Genomic DNA, 10555 nt, shown 5'->3' with positions numbered 1-10555 from the left:
GAGATTGGGAGGCCACCATTTTCATTCTCCTCCTCCAGAGCTCTACGGAAAGTTCAGGGAACAAAAGCTCCAAGACCAAACCCCAGCAGATTACTTAGTCCCACCCCTGGCAAGGGCAGCACAATTCTGCCCCGGGCAAAGACATTTGAGAATCACTACAACAGACCCCTCCCCCAGAAGATCAGCAAGAACAACCAGCCAAGACCAAGCTCATCAATCAAGGAGAACAGTGGGACTCCAGAGATAGGGGAAAGCAATGCATGGAATTCAGCTTTCTCCCCATGATCCTTTAGTCTTGCAAAGTTAATTTTTTTATTTTATTTTATTTTTTTCTTATCCTATTTTTTTTAACTTTTCCTCTTTCCTTTTTCAACATTTTTTTACTAGTTTATCTTAACAGTGCCTTTCTAAAAAAAAATCTTTTTAAACCTTCATTATTATGGTCATATTTTATCCTTCATTGTATTTAACCATATTTTTTGTATACATATAAGGGTTTTTTTTTTTCTAAAAACTTTTGGGACATAATTTCTTCTAATAGATCAAAATATACCTTAAATCTATACCTTAAATCTAGCACAAGACTTTGTTCTAGTCTCCAGCCTGAGCACATTCTCTCTCCCCTTTTTTTTTCTTCCTTCTCTTTCCAACCAATTTATCTTATCAATTCCTTTTTTAGAATTTTTTAAAATTTTCATCTTTACAGTCATATTGCATCCCTTCATTGTGTTTACCCTTATTTTATACATATATATATATTTTTTTTAATTTAAAATTTTAGAAGGTAATTTCTTCTAAGAGACCAAAATACACACAAAATCAAGTGGGTGGCTCTGTTCTATTCACCAGTCATACATATATATATATATATATATATATATATATATATATATATTTTCCCTTTTTAACCCCTTTTTTCTCCCCCTGGTTTGGGGGTTTCCTCTGATTCGGTTAGCATACATTTTTCTGGGGTCTTTGCCACCCCTTTTAGTATTTTATTCTCTCATTCATATATTCTTTTTTTAAAAGATTTTATTTATTTATTTGACAAAGAGCAGAGATCACATGTAGGCAGAGAGGCAGGCAGAGAGAGAGGGAGAAGCAGGCTCCCCACTGAGCAGAGATCCCAATGCAGGGCTCGATCCAGGACCCTGTGATCATGACCTGGACTGAAGGCAGAGGCTTAAACCCACTGAGCCACTCAGGTGCCCCTCTCATTCATATATTCTTATCTGGATAAAATGACAAGGCAGAAAAAACTCACCACAAAAAAAAGAACAAGAGGCAGTACCAAAGGCTAGGGACATAATCAATACAGACATTGGCAATATGTCAGATCTAGAGTTCAGAATGATGATTCTCAAGGTGCTAGGTTGGGCTCAAAAAGGGCATGGAAGATATTAGAGAAACCTACCTGAGAAATAAAATCCCTTTCTTGAGAAATAAAAGAACTAAAATCTAGCCAAGCTGAAATTAAAAAAGGAATTAATAAGGTGCAATCAAGAATGGAGGCTCTTACTGCTAGGATAAATGAGGCAGAAGAGAGAGTTAGTGATATAGAAGACCAAACAATGGGAATAAAAAAGAGAGCAAAAGAGAGGTAAACAACTACTGGACCATGAGGGGAGAATTCGAGAGGTAAGTGATACCATAATTCGAAGCAATATTAGAATAATTGGGATTCCAGAAGAAGAAGAAAGAGAGGGGCAGAAAGGTATACTGGAGCAAATTATAATAGAGAATTTCCCTAATGTGGGAAAGAGAACAAGCATCAAAATCCAGGAGGCACAGAGAACCCCCCTCAAAATCAATAAAAATAGGTCCATACCCTGTCATCTAATAGTGAAACTTACTAGTCTTAGTGACAAAGAGAAAAAGCCAGAAAGCAGCTCAGGACAAGAAGTCTGTAACATACAATGGTAGAAATATTAGATTGGCAGCAGACTTATCCACAGAGACCTGGCAGGCCAGAAAGAACTGGCATGATATATTCAGAGCACTAAATGAGAAAAACATGCAGCCAAGAATACTATATCCAGCTAGGTTATCATTGAAAATAGAAGGAGAGATAAAAAGCTTCCAGGACAAACAAAAAGTAAAGGAATTTGCAAACACCAAACCAGCCCTACAGGAAATATTGAAGAGGGTCCTCTAAGCAAAGAGAGAGCCTAAAAGTAGCAGACCAGAAAGGAACAGAGAAAAATATACAGTAACAGTCACTTTACAGGCAATACAATGGCACTAAATTCATATCTTTCGATAGTTACCCTGAATGTAAATGGGCTAAATGCCCAACCCAAAGACACAGGGTATCAGAATGGATAAAAAGCCCAAACCCATCAATATGCTGTCTGCAAGAAACTCATTTTAGACCTGAAAACACCTCTAGATTTAAAATGAGAGGGTGGAAAACAATTTACATGCTAATGGACATCAAAGAAAGCTGGGGTGACAATCCTTATTTCAGATAAATTAGATTTAAGCCAAAGACTATAATGAGAGATGAGGAAGGACACTATATCATACTCAAAGGGTCTGTCCAACAAGAAGATCTAACAATTTTAAATATCTATGCCCCTAACATGGGAGCAGCCAACTGTATAAACCAATTAATAACAAAATCAAAGAAACACATTAACAATAATACAATAATAGTAGGGGACTTTAACACCCCCTCACTGAAATGGACAGGTCATCCAAGCAAAAGATCAACAAGGAAATAAAGGCCTTAAATGACACACTGGACCAGATGGACATCACAGATATATTCAGAACATTCCATCCCAAGCAACAGAATACACATTCTTTTCTAGTGCACATGGAACATTCTCCAGAATAGATCACATCCTGAGTCACAAATCAGGTCTCAACCAGTAGCAGAAGATTAGGATCATTCCAAGCATATTTTCAGCCCACAGTGCTCTGAAGCTAGAACCATAATCACAAGAGGAAAGTTGGAAAAAACTCAAATACATGAATGCTAAAGAATATCCTACTAAAGAATGAATGGGTCAACCAGGAAATTAAAGAAAAATTTTTAAAAATCATGGAAACAAATAAAAATGAAAACGCAACTATTCAAAATCTGTGGGACACAGCAAAGGTGGTCCTGAGAGGAAAGTTTATAGCAATACAAGCCTTCCTCAAAAAACAAGAAAGGTCTCAAGTACACAACCTAACCCTACACCTAAACAAGCTGGAGAGAGAACAGCAAAGAAAGCCTAAACCCAGAAGGAAAAGAGAAATAATAAAGATCAGAGCAGAAATCAATGAAATAGAAACCAAAAGAACAGGGAACAAATCAAGGAAACTAGGAGCTGGTTCTTTGAAAGAATTAATAAGATTGATAAATCCCTGGCCAGACTTATAAAAAGAAAAGAGAAAGGACCCAAATTAATAAAATCATGAATGGAAGGGGAGAGATCACAACCAACACCAAAGAAATACAAACAATTATAAGAACATATTATGAGCAACTATACGCCAGCAAATTTGGACAATGTGGAAGAAATGGATGCATTCCTAGAGACATATAAACTACCAAAACTGAACCAGGAAGAAACAGACAACCTGAACAGACCCATAACCAGTAAGGACATTGAAGCAGTCATCAAAAATCACCCAACAAACAAGAGCCCGGGACCAGATGGCTTCCCAGGGGACTTCTACCAAACATTTAAAGAAGAATTAATACCTATTATTCTGAAATTGTTCCAAAAAATAGAAATGGAAGGAAAACTGCCAAACTCATTTTATGAGGCCAGCATTACCTTGATCCCAAAACCAGACAAAGACTCCATCAAAAAAGAGAATTACAGACCAATATCCTTGATGAACACAGATGTGAAAATTCTCACCAAAATACTAGCCAATAGGATCCAACAGTACATTAAAGGGATTATTCACCACAACCAAGTGGGATTTATTCCCGGGCTGCAAGTTTGGTTCAACAACTGCAAATCAATCAATGTGATACAATACATTAATAAAAGAAAGAACAAGAACCATATGATACTCTCAATAAATGCTGAAAAAACATTTGACAAAGTACAGCATCCTTTCTTGATCAAAACTCTTCAGAGTGTAGGGAGAGAGGGTACATTCCTCAATATCATCAAAGCCATCTATGAAAAACCCACAGGGAATATCATTCTCAATGGGGAAAAACTGAGACCTTTTCTGCTAAGATCAGGAACACAGCAGGAATGTCCACTACCACCACTGCTATTCAACATAGTACTAGAAGTCCTAGCCTCAGCAATCAGATAACAAAAGGAAAATAAAGGCATCTGAATCGGCAAAGAAGAAGTCAAACTTTCACTCTTTCCAGAGATATGATACTTTATGTGGAAAAACCAAAAGACTCCAGTCCAAAACTACTAGAACTTGTACAGGAATTCAGTAAAGCGTCAGGATATAAAATCAACACACAGAAATCAGTTGCATCTCTATACACCAGCAACAAGAAAGAAGAAAGAGATATTAAGGAGTCGATCTCATTTACAATTACACCCAAAACAATAAGATACCTAGGAATAAACCAAACCAAAGAGGCAAAGAATCTGTACTCATAAAACTGTAAAGTACTCATGAAAGAAATGGAGGAAGACACAAAGAAAAGGAAAAACGTTCCATGCTCATGGATTGGAAGAACAAATATTGTGAAAATGCCTATGCTACCTAAAGCAATCTACACATTTAATGCAATCTCTATGAAAATACCACCAATTTTTTTCAAAGAAATGGGACAAATAACCCTAAAATTTATGTGGAACCAGAAAAGACCCCGAATAGCCAGAGGAATGTTGAAAAAGAAAGCCAAAGTTGGTGGCATCATAATTCCAGACTTCAAGCTTTATTACAAAGCTGTCATCATCAAGACAGTATGGTATTGGCACAAAAACAGACACATAGATCAATGGAACAGAATAGAGAGCCCAGAAATAGACCCTCAACTCCATGGTCAACTAATCTCTGACAAAGCAGGAAAGAATGTCCAATGGAAAAAAGAGAGTCTCCTCAACAAATGGTGTTGGGAAAATTGGACAGCCACATGCAGAAAAATGAAACTGGACCATTTCCTTACATCACACATAAAAATAGACTCAAAATGGATGAAAGACCTCAATGTGAGACAGGAATCCATCAAAATCTTTGAGGAGAACACAGGCAGCAACCTCTTCGACCTCAGCTGCAGCAACTTCTTCCTAGAAACATTGCCAAAAGCAAGGGAAGCAAGGGCAAAAATGAACTATTGGGGCTTCATCAAGATCAAAAGCTTTTGCACACCAAAGGACAACCAAAAGACAACTGACAGAAAGGGAGAAGATATTCACAAATGACATATCAGATAAAGGGCTTGTATTCAGAATATATGAAGAACTTACCAAACTCAACACCCAAAGAACAAATAATCCAATCAAGAAATGAGCAGAGGACATGAACAGACATTTCTGCAAAGAAGATATCCAGATGGCCAACAGATACATGAAAAAATTCTCATCATCACTTGGCATCAGGGAAATACAAATCAAAACCTACAATGAGATACCGTCTCACACCAGTCAGAATGGCTAAAATTAACATGTCAGGAAACGACAGATGTTGGAGAGGATGCGGAGAAAGGGGGACCTCCTACACTGTTGGTGGGAATGCAAGCTGGTGCAGCCACTCTGGAAAACAGCATGGAGGTTCCTCAAAAATTTGAAAATAGAGCTACCCTATGACCCAGCAATTGCACTACTGGGTATTTACCCTAAAGATACAAATGTAGTGATCTGAAGGGGCATGTGCACCCAAGTGCTTATAGCAGCAATGTCCACAATAGCCAAACTATGGAAAGAGCCTAGATGTCCATCAGCAGATGAATGGATAAAGAAGATGTGGTATATATATACAATGGAATACTATGCAGCCATCAAAAGAAATGAAATCTTGCCATTTGCAACAACGTGGATGGAACTAGAGGGTATTATGCTAAGCAAAATAAGTCAATCAGAGAAAGACAATTATCATAAGCTCTCCCTGATATGAGGAATTTGAGAGGCAGAGTGGAGGGTTTGGAGGATAGGGAAGGAAAAAGTGAAACAAGATGGGATCGGGAGGGAGACAAACCATAAGAGACTCTTAATCTCACAAAACAAACTGAGGGTTGCTGGGGGGAGGGAGGGTATGGGGAGGGTTGTTGGGTTATGGACATTGGGGAGGGTATGTGAAATAATGAGTGCTGTGAAGTGTGTAAACCTGACAATTCACAGACCTGTACCCCTGGGGCAAATAATACATTATATGTTAATAAAAATAAAAATAAAATTTAATTCAATTTTTAAAAAAAGAAGAGACAATGAAAGAGAAGCCCCTGTGTATAATAGAATATTTAGAAAGGCTCAGTTGCTAACTGCTTGGTAACCAAATATTATCCTATTTAATAACAAAAATAAAGTATACAAGATTATTTGAAATCTATTTTACACAAGAAACGGATATAACAGTGTATATTAACTCTACTGGAATTAAAATTTTAAAACCTGAATCACTGAATTCTACTCCTGAAACCAATATTGTACTATATGTTAATTAACTAGAATTTAAATAAAAATTCAGAAAAAAATAAAAATAAAAAATGAAATAAAATAAGTTATTAAAAAAAAAAAAGAGGGGCACATGGGTGGCACAGTTAAGGCTCAGGTAATGATCTCAAGATCATGAGATCAAGCTCCATGTCAGGTTCTGTGCTCAGCACAGAGTCTGCTTGAGATTCCCTCTCCTACTTCCTCTGCCCCTCCCCACAACACATGAGCCATGTGCACTCTCTCTTTCTCAAATAAATAAATAAATCTTTTAAAAAAAGGGAATGAGCTTTAATAAATTACTGAGGAACATAAAAGGAGGCCTGAACATGTAGAATAGTTTTAGACCAGATGACTCAACATTATAAATATACCAAATCTCTCCTAGTTTACATATTATATATTTATACATTATATATATATATATATATATATATATATATTCTGAATATATGTGTTATGTTCTGAATATATATAACATGTATATTCTGGTAAAATACCAATAGGAAGCTGGTTCTAAAGTTCTTATGGCAAAGTAAGTAAAAGGAAACTCTGAAAAATTCTGAAAAGAGAGAATAATGAGTGAGGACCAGTCTTGATATTAGAACATAGTATAAAACTACAATATTTTAAATAGGGTGCTAATCTTTAATGGATGGATCAGTAAAGCAGAATAGGAAATTTGAAAGTTTACCTGTAGTGGGTAAAATTGTGTCTCCCAAAAAGACAGGATCAAGTCTTAACCTAGTGAATAAAACTTCATTGGAAATGGGGTCTTGCAGATGTAATCATGTTACGATGAGACCATATTGAATTCATGTCATACTGGATTAGACCCTAATCCAATGGCTGGTATCCTTGGGAGAAGAGAGAAATTTGGAACTGGCATAAACTCTGAGAGGAGAGGCCATGTGAAGACCAAGACAGAGATTGGAGTTACAATGCCACAGCCCAAGCAATGGTTCTTGGAAGCCACCAGAAACTAGAACAGTCCAAATGCATGGTTTGACCCACCAGAATCACCAGAGGCAGCCTGGCCCTGCTAACATCTTGATTTCAGACTTCTCGCCCCCAGAACTTTGAAAGAATACATGTCTGTTGTTACAAGCTACCAGATTTGTGTTAATTTATTACAGCAACTCTGGGGAAGTAATATAGTAGCTAAATTGCCTATAGGAATTTAGTATAGAACAAAAGTAACACTGCTAATCAATACCAAAAAGATGGATTATTCAATAAATATGTTGAGACAACTAGCTAGTCAATCAAAGAATCGGCTGAACCCCTACCTCACACCTTACACCAAAACAAATTCTAGAGTGAATAAAACCTGAGAGCAACTTCAAAAAAGGTACTCATAGACTAAGGAAGGCCTTACAAAATGTAAAATATTTTAATGAATCCATAAATAAAAAGATTGATAAATTTGGCTACACAAAATTATTTTTAATTCTTTATGAAAAAATAATGTAAACAAAGTCAAAAGGCACGTATTATAGACACATCACATGTTCCCAGCAAAGGGCTGATATCCTTGCTATTTTAAGAGCTCCTACATAATTGGGAAGAAAAAAAAAAACAACCTAATTAAAAGATAGGCAAAGGATATAAACAAATAGTTCCCAGGAAAGGAAATGTAAATGATTCTTAGTCATATGAATACATGGTCAACCTCCCTTGTAGCAGGAGAAATGAAATTACAGCTAGGAGATATCATTTTCTATCTAACAGATTGACAAAGATCAAAAAGTTTGATAACATGGTGTGTTGGCAAGGCTGTGGGAAACAGGCTCTGTCATTCATTGCAAGTGGGAGGGCAAATTGGTACAACCTCCCTGAAGCGTGATTTGGCAATATCAGAGTAAATTAAAAATCCACATACCCTTTAACCCAGCAATTCCACTTCTAGGAATTTACCATACAGAATACATGCACATGGCAAGTTGATTATGGATGTAGATATTTATTGAAGCTTGGAATAATAGTAGATTGGAAATAACCTAGTTTCCCATCAGTAGAGGATGGGTGAAATTAATTATGGAACATCCATTCTGTGTGATACTATGGACGGTTTTTAAAAGAATGGGCGTGGGGGCACCAGGATGGCTCAGTTGTTAAGTGTCTGCCTCCGGCTCGGGTCATGATCCCAGGGTCCTGGGATCCCGCCCCACATCAGGCTCTCTGCTCGGCAGGAAGCCTACTTCTCCTCTCCCACTCCCTCTGCTTGTGTTTCCTCTCTAGCTATGTCCCTCTCTGTCAAATAAATAAAATCTTTTTTTAAAATAATTTAAAAAAAAAAAAAAAAGAATGAAGGGAACACCAGGGAGGCTCAGTGAGTTAGGCGTCTGCCTTCAGCTCAGATCATGATCCCAGGGTCTAGGTTAGGGGCCCACACTTGGCTCCTTGCTCACTGGGAGCCTGCTTCTCCCTCTGCCTGCGGCTCCCCCTATTTGTGTGCACTCTCTTTCTCTCTGACAAGTAAAATCTTAAAATAAATAAGTAAATAAATAAAAAATAAAAGAATGGAGCAGTTTTGTATTTCCAGTGTGGGAAAAAAAAAATCTCTGAAATGTAGTGAAAAGCAGAGGAAAAGCAAAGCTCAGGACAACATGGACAGTATAATACCAACTGTGTCAGAACAATTTTATGGAGGGGTGCCTGGGTGCCTCAGGCAGGTGACTCTTGATTTCCACTTGGGGCTTGATCTCAGGGCCGTGGGTTTGAGACCCGTGCTGAGCGAAGAGCCTACTTAAATTAAAAACAAAACCAAAAACTATTTTATGGACATGTTTTCATAGGCATAGAATGTGTCCGCAAAGGTACACAAGAATCACCTTTAATTAAGGAACCAGGCTGGTTGAGTAAGGTACCTGTGTGCTTACAACCTTCATATATTATGTACAGGAACTCATCATTCAAAAAGAAATCAAATATATTAAATTTAAAAAAGAAAGAAAGCCCCAAAGTGAAAGTTTTCATCTGAGATCTGAGTTTAAATGTTAGCTCTGCCACTTTGTTGGACACGTTTTTTTTCAGCTCTTAAACCTTAGTTTCCTCATCTGTAAAGCGGGAGTAATAACCTTGCCCACTTCAAGGACAAGGGATGGCACAGAAGTGGCAAAGGTTGACTGGTCAAGGTAGGAAGGCTGCCCAAGAATTCATGGTTATTGGGTTATGCCTCTTCTGTAATTTTGAAATTTTTTCCAAGTACAGTTTTGTTTTGTTTTTCTATTGTGGATTCCCGTGTCCCCACCAGACCTGTTAAGTCAGAAGGTCTGGAGGTGAGGTTGGCAAGCCACCGCTTTCTCCCAAGCACCAATGGACCGGCACACAGCTGGGGTGAGGAGCCAGGGGACTGAACCCGGGGCTGGGCCACCCCAGCATCTCACACCCGGCCACTTCCCTCAATCCGTGGGGCGCAGGTAAAGAGGGCCCTTTTCCTGGCAGGCACCTGCAGGACAGGCAACTGGGAACAGGGGGGACGGGGACAGAGACTGGCTCCCCACCCCATTTGTCGTGGGGGGAAAGGGGCCCTGCACTTTCTGCCCCCGGATTGGGGGGGCGGAGAAGCAGAGCCGGGAATGCCAAACCCCACCCCCCACCCACCGCCAGGGCTCCCTTCGCGGGGCCTGTGCCGGGACACGCAGGGAACCCCGGCCCTGGACGAGTCCCCATCAGATAAGGTCTCCTCCCCCGCGCTGGCAGCCCTCTGAGCCGGCGAGGAGTTTACGTAAGCCTGTTGTTGATGGAAAAACAAATGCACCAGCAGGCGTTTCCTGGCCTGCTTGGAGCCGCGGGCCCCAGACGCTGGCTCACCCCAGAGAGGCTCCGTCCCGACAGCTCCCCAGGGGGCTCGGGCGAAACTCTGGGGGTCCCATGTACTGGAAGGCTGGCTCTCCGGGCTGGGGGGGGCACCCAGAGCCCCACCTCCCAAGCCCAGGCCACCCTGCACTTGAGCCGGGCTTGCAGGAGGCGGTTCATCAGCG

The sequence above is a fragment of the Martes martes genome, assembly GCF_963455335.1.
Source record: "Martes martes genome assembly, chromosome: 12".
NCBI lineage: Eukaryota > Metazoa > Chordata > Mammalia > Carnivora > Mustelidae > Martes > Martes martes.
This window is presented reverse-complemented; position numbering follows the sequence as displayed.